Source organism: Aptenodytes patagonicus, chromosome 15 (genome assembly GCF_965638725.1).
Source record: "Aptenodytes patagonicus chromosome 15, bAptPat1.pri.cur, whole genome shotgun sequence".
Taxonomy (NCBI): Eukaryota; Metazoa; Chordata; class Aves; order Sphenisciformes; family Spheniscidae; genus Aptenodytes; species Aptenodytes patagonicus.
Window position 1 is genome coordinate 4,084,477 of NC_134963.1, and position 15,261 is coordinate 4,099,737.

The following is a 15,261-nucleotide window of genomic DNA, read 5'->3' on the forward strand; positions in this document are numbered from 1 at the left end:
CTAGTGTGTTTTATTTATTAAAACTGATTTGCGTGTGTTTTCTTGTGTATGTATCAATTTCTTTGAAACCGGCTCTTTCAGTAGAGTAGTTAGATGTCCCTCAGATTACTGAATGAATAAAAGATCTTCACAGATATATGAAATCATGAGATTTAAACTACTTTTCTAATCAGGGTGGAGGATTTTTGACATTTTAGGCTTTTTCTCTTTAAAAAAAATACTTTAGAACAAAATATATGAGGATTCTTGTAGATATTGAATGCAAAAGGGGAAAGTCTTGGAAGGAAATATTAAGTTTTGTCGTAGCCTTTTCTAATAGCATTGATTTGGAACTGCTTGCTCCCATCAACCATGGAGTGGATAATCAAATTTGCACTTTTAGTCTTAACACACAGCTAAATCCTGGAGCGCTCAAATTTGCTTTGTTTTGGAAGGATCAAAGATCTGACTGAGTTTTTATATGCGGTATGCTGTCTGGTTTCACTTTGATTCAATTAGGAAATAGATGATAAGCTTTTACAACACTCAAGGGGTCACTTGGATGGAGTTAATGAAGAAACAAAAGGTGTAATAAGGCAATGCTCTTTTCTGAGTGACTAATGTTTGAAGGGGGGGGCAGCTCTATTAGGAGTGGATGAAGGGGAAGAAAACCATATATCAAGTCTGCCCCAACCACTTATTGACATGCAGTCTTAGTTTACATGAAAAAGCAGCTACAAATGCTCACTGGAATGAAAAGATACAGATTTTAAATTTGTAATTCTTTGGTGGATGGTGGCCTGGCATGCCATCTGATTTGCATTTGATTTTATCTGGACATGGCCTCTGGCAACTCCCATGCTAAAGATCATATGGGTAGAGAGGCATATCTCATACCATTGCCTTTCCCACTAAAACACATTACTTTCTTCTATAGTCTGGGATTAAAATTATTTTTTCTTTTGCTAATATGAAGGTTCTTAATTCCTATAATGCAAGTGTTGTTTATCTAACATAGGCAAAATAATTTAAATTATTTATTAATGGCACATTTAATTGAATTGCTTAGCTGCTTAATGTGCATAGCGTACATCATTTGTGTCCTTAAATGACAAATAGTTTCTTTATTTTAATCTTTTTAACTAGATGGAATGGATATGTATGTTAACTATTTATGCTGTTTGGTTTACTTCATTCTTTTGATAGGCTAATAACCCCCTTTGCTGAGGAGTGCACAGCTTTAATTTCTATCATTAACTACAGTGACTTTAGAAAGAAAACAAATTGTGATGTTGTTGTTTGAGTGACATAAATAGTCCATTTTCCTGATCAGACCATTTACAAAGTTTAGCATAATCTAAACTACTGTGTTGTGGTTTAATACTTTAATCCAGTGATGTTTATAACAGACTTCATGAAAAGGACCAATGCTTGTTTCAAATGTTGTCATTTTTGTTAAGCACAATGCGTCTTAGCGTCCTGCAGCATGAGTTGTTACAACACTATGCCACATTAAGTTAAAATGTTGTACTAAGCTCATGTAGAGAGTGTAGAACAAACAAATGAAAATGAAATCAGCTGTTCTTAAATAAAATAAAAATTGCAAAAGGATGTAGCTTACCTTGGGAGCTCCATTTTATAATGACGGCTGTTTTATTACACCTTTTACTGACCATGTGTTTAATCAATAAAAAACTCTAATAATGTAACAAGATCCCGCAATGTTTTCTGACAAGTACATGTAAATTTTTCTGGAATACTACTTGTTAAACAAAGATTAAATGTGGCTATTAAAAGCTGGCAATAATGTTCCAGGAAGAGAGCTTTATTTCTGCACATGAAATGGGTACTGGGAAAGGGTTGTTAAACTTGGTAAACTTAAAAAAATGAGGTAGTGACAGAATAGCTATTACTTTCTATAAATAGTTCAATAAGCAAAATTGCACTTGCCTTGGACTACATGACTACGAGATTCTCAGCAGCACAGAAAGCAAAGAAAAATTGTGTTCATTCCTATATAGCATCACTTCAGATAAAATAATATGAATTGCATCAATTACATGTCCTAATTGATACTGTTTGATTAAATCACCTAAACGTGCATTGCTGAGATTATTACTTACTGTGTAATGGTGGCAGTAGCCTGACTAATGTCAGTTTAAGCTTCTGAGTATAAAATAACTTGAAATTATGCTGGACATAATTTAAGATTTAATTTTCTTTCTAAATTGCAGATTAGAAAATCAATTAGTGCCAGGTTACGAATACCCTAACTCCCATTGATGATCAGCTATGCACATAAAACATCTTTCTGACCTGCACGTAACCACCTGTATGAGCTGATGTTCGTTATAGAAGTAGAAAGTTCAAATTCTTGACCTTAAAACAGGAGTTAGAAGGTTGCAATGCTGCAGAATAACCACTTAAGGATTAAACAAATGATAAGAGTGTATCCAAAGCTTATACTTCTCTTAGGAAAGAAAGTTAAGCTGATATCGATAAGCAAGAAGATAAGCTGCATGATAGAAATTGAGTGTTTCAGAAAGTTGAAGTCAGCAGTTAATCTTGTGGTTGAAACATAAGCCTATGGGATAGCAAAAACATTTCCTGGGTTTTCCCAGACAGGTTTTTGGATCAGACCCCGTAAAGAGCCTAATTTTGCCTAGGTTTGAGGGGACTGACACCCACATCTCCAGCTATAGGCTGTCCTTCCTTTTAAAGCTAAGTCATAGCGCAACAAAGAATGAAAAACACACGAGTCTGGAAGGAGAGGAAACAAAAAAGAGCTTAACTGTCCTGTAGTAGTTGGGGCATCTAACTGAGAATGGAGAGTCCAGGTACAGCTTATCTAATTACTGTTGAGTGCTGAATATAAAATTAACCTGAGAAAAAGACTCCTTATTCCCTCCCAGCTGAGTGCCTTAACCACTCGTGTCATACTCCTGATAGAAAAATGTAATTTTTAATTGTCATTGAAAATTGTTCCAGACTTGTTCAGGCTAGATCTAGATGTTTGCTGCATGTTGCCGTTATGTAATTCAGTGTTAAATCTGGATTGATGTGATTTTTGAGGTAAAGATTACATTTGATCTAATCCTGGGATACACCTTGCTTATTTTTGGAGATCCATGAAAACAAACTCAGTGACAAGATCTATACATAACTATTCTTACAAACTTAAGATGATCAATTAACAGCAGCTCTCTTTTTTTTGGCAATTCTCCTGACCAAATAAAGTCTTTTGATGCTCATCCAAAGATATAAGAGATTACATTTTTCTCCTTGTGCAAATCACAAGCCAGACTTTTGAAATTAATCATGTTTTAATGACATAAACTGATATGAGTTAGGTAAGAATCAGGTGAAGTGCTTAAACCCAAGTAATGAAAGAATTCTCTTTTAAAAAACAAGGCCAACTAATTTCTTTGCAAAAGTAATGAAGTAATGATTTTGGAAGATAAAACACTTCAGAAAAACAAAATTTTGTTTATACTCCTTGAGCTTTTTATTTAGCCTGCCTAGTGGCTATAAAATAATGGTAGAAACAATATCAGTTTTGCAGAATATAAAATGAGGGTTTACTCTGCTGTTCGCCCCCTCCCCCCCCCCTTTTTTTATATTTAACATCAGTAGAGACCCCAGCTCCAGAAGAGAAAGGATCACTTTATTTGCTGTGCCCCTCTAAAACTTTATCCACATCTGGACATTTAGGATAGAGATGATATAAGAGGGGAGACACTTTAAGGGGCAATTTTAAGCATTTCTTACTATTCTTATATACTAACTTTCTATATAATTTTCCCTGTAGGTATTGGAATACAAGGTTTGACATCTTACCCTTCCATGTGACCTTTTAAAATATAGGCAAATATGGTGGCATCAGTATACTCAGCTTGGCTGTAGACTTTGTGGCCTGTAAATGAAAAATGATTTCTCCAAGCAGTGATTTGTTGTACGTCACCTTTCTTCCATCTCTCCTGGGAGAGGTGGTAAGGATAGTTTCCCCAACAGAAAGCAAGAAAGATAGAAGGAGAAGCTGAGTCAGGCTCCTCCCTTTTACTTTTTATCCTTCATTTGAAAAGGATATCACCATCTTAGTCTTTTATTGGATGGATTTCTTGTGAAAAGCAAAAAGACCAGGTCGAAGTACAAAAGAACCCAAATAGTTCTGAGAAAGTCAGAACAAAGCCTGTTTTTTCTAAGACTTTGTTGCAATAGTTGATTGTAATTGGTGCCTAAAAAACTTTTGGCATATAACTACACTAATATTGGTCAGTCTCGTGTTAGTGGAGTTTTCGTGATGGCTTTGAGTACTTCTTGCTGGGAGTATATAATGGAAATTGTTATTCTTTTATTCACCTCTTGAAGGTCACCTCTTATTTTATTGTGGTCCAAGCGTAGCTCACTAGCCACGATCCAGAAAAGGGAGAATTTAGCTGTCATCTCAAACTAAGCACAGAAAATCTTTTCCCTGGGATTTCAGCTTTACTTATGAGTGTGTTTTGGAAACAATCGGAACACGAGCAGCGACTCCAAGCAGTAGCCAAGCCTTCCAGCCCCACGTGACCATGCTGTGCCTCCCGAGCAGAGCCCTAGTCATTGTCTAACCCAGCTGGACCTGTTTACGCACAGATGAACTAGGCCCTTCTGCACCTGATTACCTCCAGCTGATGAGCTGTGAGCAGCTATAACTAATTAGGGCATTGACCAGCTCAGCCCTACCGGGTCCTGACTTTGGGAAGGCCTGTGGTTCAGAGCTGTTGCTAGGTGAGGGTTGGCAGGCTTTGCAATCTCGGAGAGAGCAGGCAGGTGGAAATGATTCCTCACTGACGGTGGGATTGCTTACACACAGACAATGGGGTATCCTGCTAGAGGTTTAATTCCTTACAATGGGGCTAATTAACTTCTTCCTGCTTCCTGTAAGGATTGTACTAGAGAAGAGTTATTTCTCCCTCTTTTAGAAAGCTCTTGGTCTTTTCTTTTTACTGGAAAACAAGCTTCAGACAGGTGAGGAAGTAAAAATGGTTATACACAAGTGAGACTTTGATGGAGATGCAGTAGGTTGTTGTGTTTGTACTACTATGCTTGTAGTATGCTTATGGTAAAATATCAGTGATGGTATGGCAATTCATGTGATAATATCAGCACCTTACCTCTGCTGGCTTTTTAAAAAACCACATGACCTTCAAAGGTATCACACAGTTAGAACAACAGAGCACTAATTGAATCCTGGTACTTCGACAGTCATGTCTCTCAATTGCCCTACTGTTTTTAATGTGCTTGAGTGATGAAAGTGAGACAATATTGAGTATATTTCACTGATGCTCAAAGACTGCATCCCAAAGAAAGGTCATGAATGTGCTATAGACTTGATAATGCCGTTTCTCCTGTGACCTGAAGGAGATGAGTGTTCCAGTTGATCTTCCTAACAGAAAAGAAATATCTTTCTGTACTTTACCTCCTATGGATCTTCATGGAGCTTTTACGAGAGCTATCAGATCATTGGCTACATCATTTAAGTCTTTTTGGCAGGTTTCTGAAAATGCTAGAAGTAAATCATAACTTGTCCTAATCTCTTTTAAATGGCTGAAGGCTTTGGATAAATTAAGTCACGCCAACACGACAAAGTACGGTCACTGTCTGTCCCGTTCCTTGTGGTCAGTGCAACAATATGTACTTTCAATTTGTTTGTCGTAAAGACTACTCCTTGTCTAAAATATCTGTAATAGTAAGTCCAATTATGAGATTTTCGTAGGAATTCTACATTCAGAAAATGAAGCTAATAATAGAAATACAGCCTTTTGTCTTTGGCCCTGTGAAAACATGTATTCAATTTTGAAGTCAGTGGAAGTCTTCAAAGAAAGCAGGTGTTGGCAGGAGCTTCTATCACGCACAGCTCCTGTATGTCTGCAAAGTAAAATCTATGGGTTTCATCCTGTACTCTTTGCATGCTCTAAGTCCTTGTCCTAACTGCAGTGAAGAAATTCTGCCCAGTTTGGCAGAAATAGGTTGTAAATTGGAAGATTTTATTGAGAAGGTAAATAAATCTTCAAAAGTTAACATTGAAGGAGAGAGGCAAAGACACTAGTGATATCTTGTCTATGGCAAGAAAGATTAAATAAGCAAAATTTACAATCAGAGCAACTGTACAGTTGTTAGATTTACCCCAAGAAATACTTTAGTCTGTGAAACAGAGTCTTTAAGTGCTTATATTCACTTGTAACTTTCACGTAACTGTGTATGAGATTATGACAGTGAAACTACCAGGTTAGTGAGACTCTGATAGCACTATATTAATGTAATATATTACATTCTGGTAAATCCTTGTAAACATGTAATTAATTAATTACTATTTGCAAACAACTGTCAGAAGGTACATATTACTTTTTTTTATAATGGGGTAAACAGGAATTTAATATTTAGTTAGCCTGTCTAAAATCATCTAGCAAAATTGGGGAAAAGTTGAAAATATAATCCCACCTTCCTAATTTCCAATCATTTGCTTTAACTACTAGGTAATATATTCATATACCTATCATGGTTTTTTTGGTTGATGTTTTTATGGTTTTCGTTTTCTTTAAGTGGAGAGTTCCTCTTTGTAACACTGGCCAGTGGCAGAATCTTGGGTAGAACACATTAATTGGGCTATAATATAACTTTCTTCCCCTGAGGTTTTATATTCTCTCAGCTTCAGCAGCTTGAAAACTTGAAGACTATGTTTAATAGCCACCTTTGGACATATTCTCCATGAATTTGTCCATGGAAACAAATGGACAAATTTTGTCCATTCCCTTCTTTGAACTGGTTTTTATTTTTGGCCTCCACAAACTCTTGTGGCAATGAGTTTGGCAACAGCTTATCTTGCTTTGTCTAAAAGAGATCTTCCTTTGGTTTGTTTTCCTTAAGTTCTCATATTGTGAGGAAAAAATTAACAGTAATTCCCCATGCATTTCCTTTACACCATTCATGGTGTTTTTTATAGTCTCTGTTATGCCCCCTTCAGTACTTTTGTTTTTAAGTTCGAGTCCTATTCTATTTATTTTTGTTGGGAAGTTATTTCATACCTCACATGATCTTGCTTTCCCTTCACTTTCTTGTGTCTTCCCTATGTGTTTTTGAGGCAATGACAAGACTTGAATGTAGTATTTAAGAGGTATGTTGTGCATTTATATGACAGCTTTAACTTTATTCCCTATTTCTTTTGTAATTTTTTTAAAATAAATTACCTACATTTTCTATAGGAATAACCATGCCATCTCCTCTCTTCTTACTAATATTTTCTTCTAATTCTATATGTAGCATTTATCTTTTTTTCAGGTATAACTGATAAATGTATCTATTAACATTCAGAGATGCTGATCTTAACTTCTATTTAGCTTAGAAATCTGTGCTTTGAGTCTGAAGAGAAAACTAATTTCCTGAATCTTTGCCTACTTCTCAAACTTAGTTAGACAAATGTTGCCTCTACCCCTATGCCTTGTCTTCCTCATGTCTCTACACTATTGTGATTACAGCATCATTTACTCATAAGCATTCCTAAATTCCTACTTGCCTTTTGGACTACTGGTGAGCACTGAGCTGATGTTTAAAAGAGGAAAAAAAAATCTACAATGACTCTAATATCTGTCTTTCAAGTGTGAAGAGCTAGTGTCTATCAGGGTATATTTACTCTTAAAGTATCTTTTTCCCCGTATTCATCCCTTTGCACTTTACCTGCTTACAGGCATCACACTGCCATTCACACTGGTCAGGGAAACATATATGGAACCATATTTAGTTATGCTGATACAAAAATCTCTCATGAGATTTGGTCAATTTAGCTGGAATATTGTTTTGGAAGAATACCAGGAAAAATAGTTGAACCTATGGTCATGAAATGTTTTTGTCTTTCAGTTTGTAATGGCTTCATTTTTAGGTTTCATTTTTGTATTTGTTATAAAAGTTGATACAGAAAGAAAAGACATTTACAGAGTGAATCAGATATAAAATCCTTTGTGAAATTGAACTTGTCTTCTGCATAGTGTTAGTGCACATATAAAGCTAATTGGAGAAATGAGAACGTGGCACAATAGGCTTTCTAAAAAAACCTCTCAAGATTACATATAACTAAGAAAATCCAGATTTTGCTCCTAACTGTACTACAATACTTTGTGATCTAGCTGTGTTACTCCATTTTCCATTCTGTTTAAAATTTACATCTTGTTAAGATGTAGAAATAAGAATGCTGTTATATTTGTAAGCTATTCTGAGATGCTGAGGTAGAAAATGCTATAAATTGAATGCAAAGCATTTATATTGAATGTAAATCAAGCTAATGATCATGACTCAGGGCATTTCCCGGGAGCATTAACTCTACAGAAGATGTTTGCTTCTGTTCATTAACCTCAGGAAAAACTAGTTGTTAATGACCTTAGCCACTAAAGTAGGCTCTCAGCTCTGTGTTTGCCCTCAGTACACTCTGAGCTGGTAGCTGAGAACTCAGTCTGTTATGTTTTCAGAGGATTTTATTTTTGTGCTCATATTACAGCATTATTGGGCATTTGCATGGAGTTAATACCCTCACATGTTAGATTGAATCAAGGTTTCAGAGAAAGTAATCTAGATTCTATTAAAACTAGATGCTTCTGAGCCTAAGGGACCAGTAGGCTACAGGTGAGGCCCTAGGAACCTTTGCAATGGAGGATTGTCTGGACAACAGCTGTTTTTGCAGCAGCAGCAGCAGCAAAGGCAAGGCTGTTAATGTCCAGGACCAGGGCCTGTGCATATCAAAAAGCATAAATCAATTAAACTTCAAGCAGCTTCTATCAGTAATGGCTGACCTTGCTGGAACAAATGTGACTTGAAACATGACAGCATTCAGTTTAGTAGTCCCCCAAAATATATTGAACTTAAAATAGTATTCAGAATGATGGCACTTCACAGAAAATTTTAGTCTGCACTTAGTCACTGAGTTGACCTTGAGCCTAGGCATCCCTTACTGGTCTTGTACAGGTTGAAACAGGATAGGTAATGGATAGACTAGCATTCTGGATAGCTGCAGCTTTATATTCCAAAATAAAAAACTTACTCAAGGTTTGGTGTCTGAAGTAGTCATAGATATCTTTCAGTGTTATGAGAATATAAGCAAAATCTTTTTTTTTTTTTTTTTTTTTTTTTGTAGTTAACACTACAGGAAATGCTATAGTTTTCAAGCCTCTGTGTCTAAGTGAATAACATCCCAGGTGACAGCCCAAATCATGAAAACACAAGCTGTGTGGAGGAAGTGAATTTGCAGATGCAAGTGTACGGTAGAATTAACATTGTTCAGCCCAATGAAAGAATAGTCAGTGTTCTTCCTACGCTTTCTTTCTAATGCATTTTAGCTGGATGGCAGCTGTGGGAAGGCCCCTAATTACAGAACAATAACCTGTTTCCAATAAGATATCTGTTGACTGATGTTTAATTGATTATTTGGAAACTTTTTGTTTATATAGGAAAGATTTTCTTTGGGAAAGACTTTTTTCCTATGTGGTTTTGTCCTGGGGAATAATAAAAGCAAACTCTGTTGGAGGATAGAGGGTCAAGCTAACTCATCAATGTTCTGGTTTGTGCTTTTTTAAGTTGGCTTGACATTAATCTATGTTGTCTGGTGCCTCAAGAATATGACAGTTTGGCTACTTCCTTTGCCTGTTCTCTATCAGCCAGCCTCCGTGGCAGGACTGCTTCTCCTATGATACCCTAGAGTGCAGTAGCAACTCAGTTCAATGTATTTAAAAGTTTACATTCCATTTTCCCAGTAGAAACTGAAAAAGGAAACCAAACCTTCACTTCCCCCATATGGAAGCAGGCTCTTGGAGTTGCTGTGCAGCTTTTATTCACAAAACAAATGTAACAGCCAGCAAACTTGTGCCACTTCTGGGGGTTGGGGACTGCTAATTAGAACAGCAGTGTTGTCAGACTGAATGCCAGCAACTCCCTTCAGGTGGGAATTTTAAGCATCATAAGGTAGTTCTTAATAAACCTGGTTTAGGACCAAGCCATTAAAAAAAAATCAAGCTTTTTGTTAATCTCCTAAACCATCTTATTCTCCCCTTTTTCTTTCAATTTTGCTACTGTAAATTAATTGCAGGTTCTAATCCCTCAGTTTTCCAATTTAGCATGTAATTGTGTATCTTTTTAACAGAATCTTGTTTTCAGTGTTGCTTTTTGCCACGCGTTCATGGAGCTAGTGCAGTTTTCCCCTCCCCAATTTCCTTCTCCAGCAGCTCCAACTGCAAGGACAGCCAGTGTTTATAGTGAGAAGGTTAAAATATTCTAGATATCTTCGGTTGCTTCCTCCCATTTACTGACTCTGCAGTTTCAATATGAAAACTACTATAATGTGGAAGCTGTTTCCAATATACTATAAGGGCTTCTTACCATATGCTCTCCCATCTGTGATAAGAATGAGGGTTTTAAGGAAATAAAGGCAAAAATTTCAGTGTGTGACTGTAGTTGAACTGTGTGCAATATCTGCCTGCTTTAAGAAAGTCTTGAAAAGTAAATATGTGTATTACACGTCATGAATTTTTCTACCTCCTGCTTATTCCACATGGCTGATCAAGCGTTTTCTGCACAAAAAATAATGGTTATGAGGCCTGGAGAATTAGTGAAACTGAATACATCTCAAGAACTGTAATTCAGTAACCAGTCTGCAGTCACTTCAATTGATTGAAGTGGCTTTTAGGCCTTCATTGATGACTGATGCTTTGGAGAGGGTATATCTCTGCTAAAGATTAACCACAACAATATGTTAAACTTAAATGCAAGTGTCATTATGAATTCTTTAAGACTTTCTGCAAAACCTGCTCGCCCTGGTTACTTCTGATATTTCTAATCTAAGTGAGGCTGGAGCAGGAAGAGGTATGTAGGTCTGTACTATATATGTTAAACACCTCCCACCCCGCCAAACAAACACACACCCACAGAAGAAGGGAAAAAGAGGAACTGTTTAATTTTAAATGTCTTCGTGAAAATTACCTTTAAATCTTACAAGTTTCTGTATTAGAAAGATTTTTCCTCTTGATGTGTTTATGTTATTCCTCTCTCTTATTGTACTGAAAGAATGAAATTAGCAAAAACAGATTTTGGTGTGAAAAGGTATACTTTCTTATACAGTAGGTTTGAATTTGACTCCATATAACTACTCATTTTTCAACACTTATTTTAATCTTCCATTCATAAATAGTTTATAAAGAGCCAATAAATTATTAAACTCTAATAGCATTACAACATGGATATAGTACTAAAAATTCAAGTAAGCACTTCAGTGTTGGGTATTACCTATAAGCAGATAACAGAACCCGTCATACATAACAATCGTTTATCCTTCATTAGAAATCTGTTAAAGACTTACACTTTGTAGATCAACCCTTAAAATACAGTGTGATCTAAAATATATAGAATTCAGTATGCAGAAAAAAAAATTCAGAAAAACATTGCCAATATTTTGGGGAACAACAATTTTTCAATAGCCAATACAGATCCAGGAAGGGAAACAGAAAAATATTTTCTCTGTTCTTCAAAAAGGACATTTGCTTAGCTAATTGAAGAAATTCCATTCTTTTTGAAACCATATTAAGCAATGTGGTCAGTCAGCATGCTTCAAGGGACTGTACTGACTGTTTTTTGATATCTGTAAATAGAAAACTTTACAAACTGGAAGTTCTATTTTTTGTTCTAATGCCTTTGTTTTACTGTTTTCTCATCTTCACACTTCTAGCTGTCATTTATTTCAGTAGATGCCAATTCTTGTTTCATTTTTGAGGAGAAAATGTGTTGTGTCTCCTGTAATGAGTCTTAGATGTTGTATCAAGCCTCACAGAATAAATGTAGCACTAGGGGTCACTAGCACTCCATCATTAACAAGCATCTGGTGAAAAACATGGTTGATTTTTGTCGTAGCAACAAGCCTATTTTGCTATGAAGTTTAGTAATATTTGCACTGCCAAACAGGCAACTATTTTAGGGTCTAATGTATACACACAAGTAGACACCATATGTGTTTACAAAGATATGTTTATGAAAGATCACAAACCATTCAGAGCTGCTATTCTTCTCATATTTGGGTTTCTCATTCCTTCCAAATTCTTGGGCTGTATTCTGTTTCTTTGTGTATTTCACACTAACCTACAGTCAGCCTATAAATTATTATACGCATATTTCGCTGGTCTTGGGAAACTACATACCTTTTGAATCTAACTCACAGTAATCAGTATGTGGCACTAATAAATGCTCTACCTGAGAGTTTTTGCAGGACTGGGCTGCTTGATTCTAAGGGATGTTGGGCACAGAACATGAACTGGTTCTCAAAAACAATTTCTAATCACTGAAGATCTGGACCCTACTCACAGTATTGTGCTACAAAAATATAATTAGTGTATTTCATGACCCTTATACTAAAAATGTCAGTTGATTAAGCATAAAAGTTGCATTTTTTAAACCTGTTTAATAAAATTGGTGTATTTTCAGTATTTTTTCCATTAAAATGAAGGTCTACAGCAAAAACCTCTGTAGATAATAAATCACTATCTGTAGTAGCTTATTAATTGAATATGGAAAAAAGTCTTGGGATGGAATTCAGCAGGGAAGATGGAAAATAATTTTTTTCGTATACACCACATGCCAGGGGTGTTCTGATTAGAAGTTTTTTATTCAGTCTATATAAAGATAAGGACATTTTTATAAAACAAAGGTTTTCTTTCTGGTTCATATTGAAAACACCGTAAGTTTTTCAGGGGTGAAAGCTGGGTCCTATTCCTTCTCAAAACAAAACACCACCAGCATATAGTAAAGGTCAGAAGTTCTTGGGTGCAGAGTGGGTAGTGAGGGTTGTGGGTAATGGTTTTGCATGTGAGGGGTAGTTAGGCTGTGGAGATCCTTTTCTTGTGAGCCAAGATGGTATGTCCAAAGTTAACATGAGTTCAAGAGGAGACCTATAAAAGGAAAAGTTTTTGAGGGTTTCTAAATACATAGAGGCCACCTCTGGCTCAGGTATTGAAGGCTGAGAGGGATTCAAGGGAATTATTATGTATTCTGGCCTTATTCTTACATTCTTCCCTATGCATCTGCTTTTGGCCACTATGGGAGATAGCATAACAGGCTCTACAGACCTTTGATCTGTCCTATTCCTCTGTTCATTTTCATTTGATATAAACAAAGATGATTTAAAAAAAAAAAAAGGAAGCTGGCAGTGCCTGCAGGGAAATGTTTTCATCATCTCCATAGCAATTTTAAATGGGCTTTGCCCTCTTTGCTTGTAAGGCATCATGTCAACTTGTCTTTAGTTACATCTCAGAACAGTCACAGTAACATCCTCTGTTCTGTTATTTCATGTTATCTGCTCCTAAAAAACACTGTCATTTTCTTAATTACACCACTGAGAATGTTACCACATTTCGGACTGGACACTGTTGCATGTTAACACTTACACACATTCCAGACATTTAGATCACTTCACCTGTTGTAACTTGGCAAGTACTGGTATTAGTACTTGGCGTTTCACTGCTATGGAGGCTTGAGTTCAACCCAGCCAGGAAGAAGGAATTTTGTTTGTACCTATTAATTTTCTCATAAGAGAGAGAGAGATATATTTCTTCCTATAATGATTTTTTTTCCCCTGATGTGCACGCATACTGGTTAGTTTATTTATTGAGCTTTTATTCAAGCTGGGCACTGCATCTTGCAAGATTTGGTCCATATAAATCACTGCACTTTATTGTACTGTGAGTACAGTAACTTGCAGCCAAAGCAGCTTTTAAAATCCTGCCATCAGATGAAGCAGGTTAATATATTAGTTCATTAATTCAAATAAAAAAGCCCTCTTAGATACACTTTTTGTCTATTAGAGTGCTGCTGATTTGGCTGATAACAGCCTAGCTGTGTTGCAATAAGGTTCTTTGTCATTTTTAGAACTCATTTGGAACTAAGCTATTTCTGAGTTTTCACTGGAAACAAGTAAAGGAGAGTGAAAACTCTGACTGACATCATCTCCTTTTTCAGTTATTGTGAACTGACAGAAAGCCCAGCAACATAAAGTAGCCTGATAGGAATACTATTCACCACTAAGGTTAGCGTTTGATCATTAAAGAGATAGGCACTCCAAGGGGTATTACTATTGACAGTAGAACTACAAGCTGTCAAATAGATTTTTATTTCAGCCTGGTAACGATTTTGAAGGGAATCTGCTTTTCTCATACAACAGAAGCATTATAAGCAAACCAAGTAATTTTATGTTTTATTTTCTTATGTGGTATGAGTGAACAGATGAGAATTAGTTTTAAACAAATTAACAAAGATTTAATGCTTCATCCTGCTGTCACTGAAACAAAAATCTAAGTGCTGGTTAATGTCAAAAGAGAGTAAGATCCAGAAATTAAATTGAAGAGTGTGACTCAGTTTGGTCTTTGCAGCGTCTCCCATTATCTCGTTCTGATTTTCATATTATTTATGTGGGAGCATCACAAAAAGACTTCAGCTGCTGACTGTGACTCAGCTGGCCAACATGTAGTGTACACATGCAACAGAAAGAAGTCCCTTCCCCAAAGACTCTGCATTACCCAAACAGAGAGAAAAGACCACAGATAGATGTGATGAAGAAATGAGTGACAGAAACATAAAATAACAGTGGAACGACTTATGTTTTGCCTTATGAACGGCAGTCACGCTACACCTGCTGCTTCACGACTACTAAACATTCTGAAGACAACACATTAAACTGTATAAAAATGCTAGGAGGTCAAGCTGATCATGCTGATTCCTTTTCATCTTCTGAATCTATGATTCTAATTGCTCCTTATTTTAGATGTTGTGCAGTAACAAACCCAGATAATGCATTTCAACACCCTCTGTGCAATCTTCAAGCAATGCGGGGCGAAAAAATGGGAGTAAAACTCTGTCTCTCTATAAATCAATGGTAAAGTATGCACTGACTTCAGCAGCGCCAGGATTTTTCTCTGAGAGTGAAAAATATTTTTGGAGAAAAATGTGTAACTGCTCAGTTTAAAAGACTCAATAATATGCCCTGCTATTCCAGGTCTGTGGGCACTGAGAGAGAATTGTTAGAATGCAATTGGCTTTTAAAATGAATTGTTTGCTTTCAGATCACTGGACGCACATTCTGTATTTCCACGTCTTTATATATATATGGGAGTGTGGAATATTGGGCAGAGGAATGTTTTTGCTAGTCCACCTGGCTACAATCTTTTCTCTAGTCTGCTGTCCTTTTCTGTGGCAATAGGGCTTCTCCCAGACTTGCACTTCTAG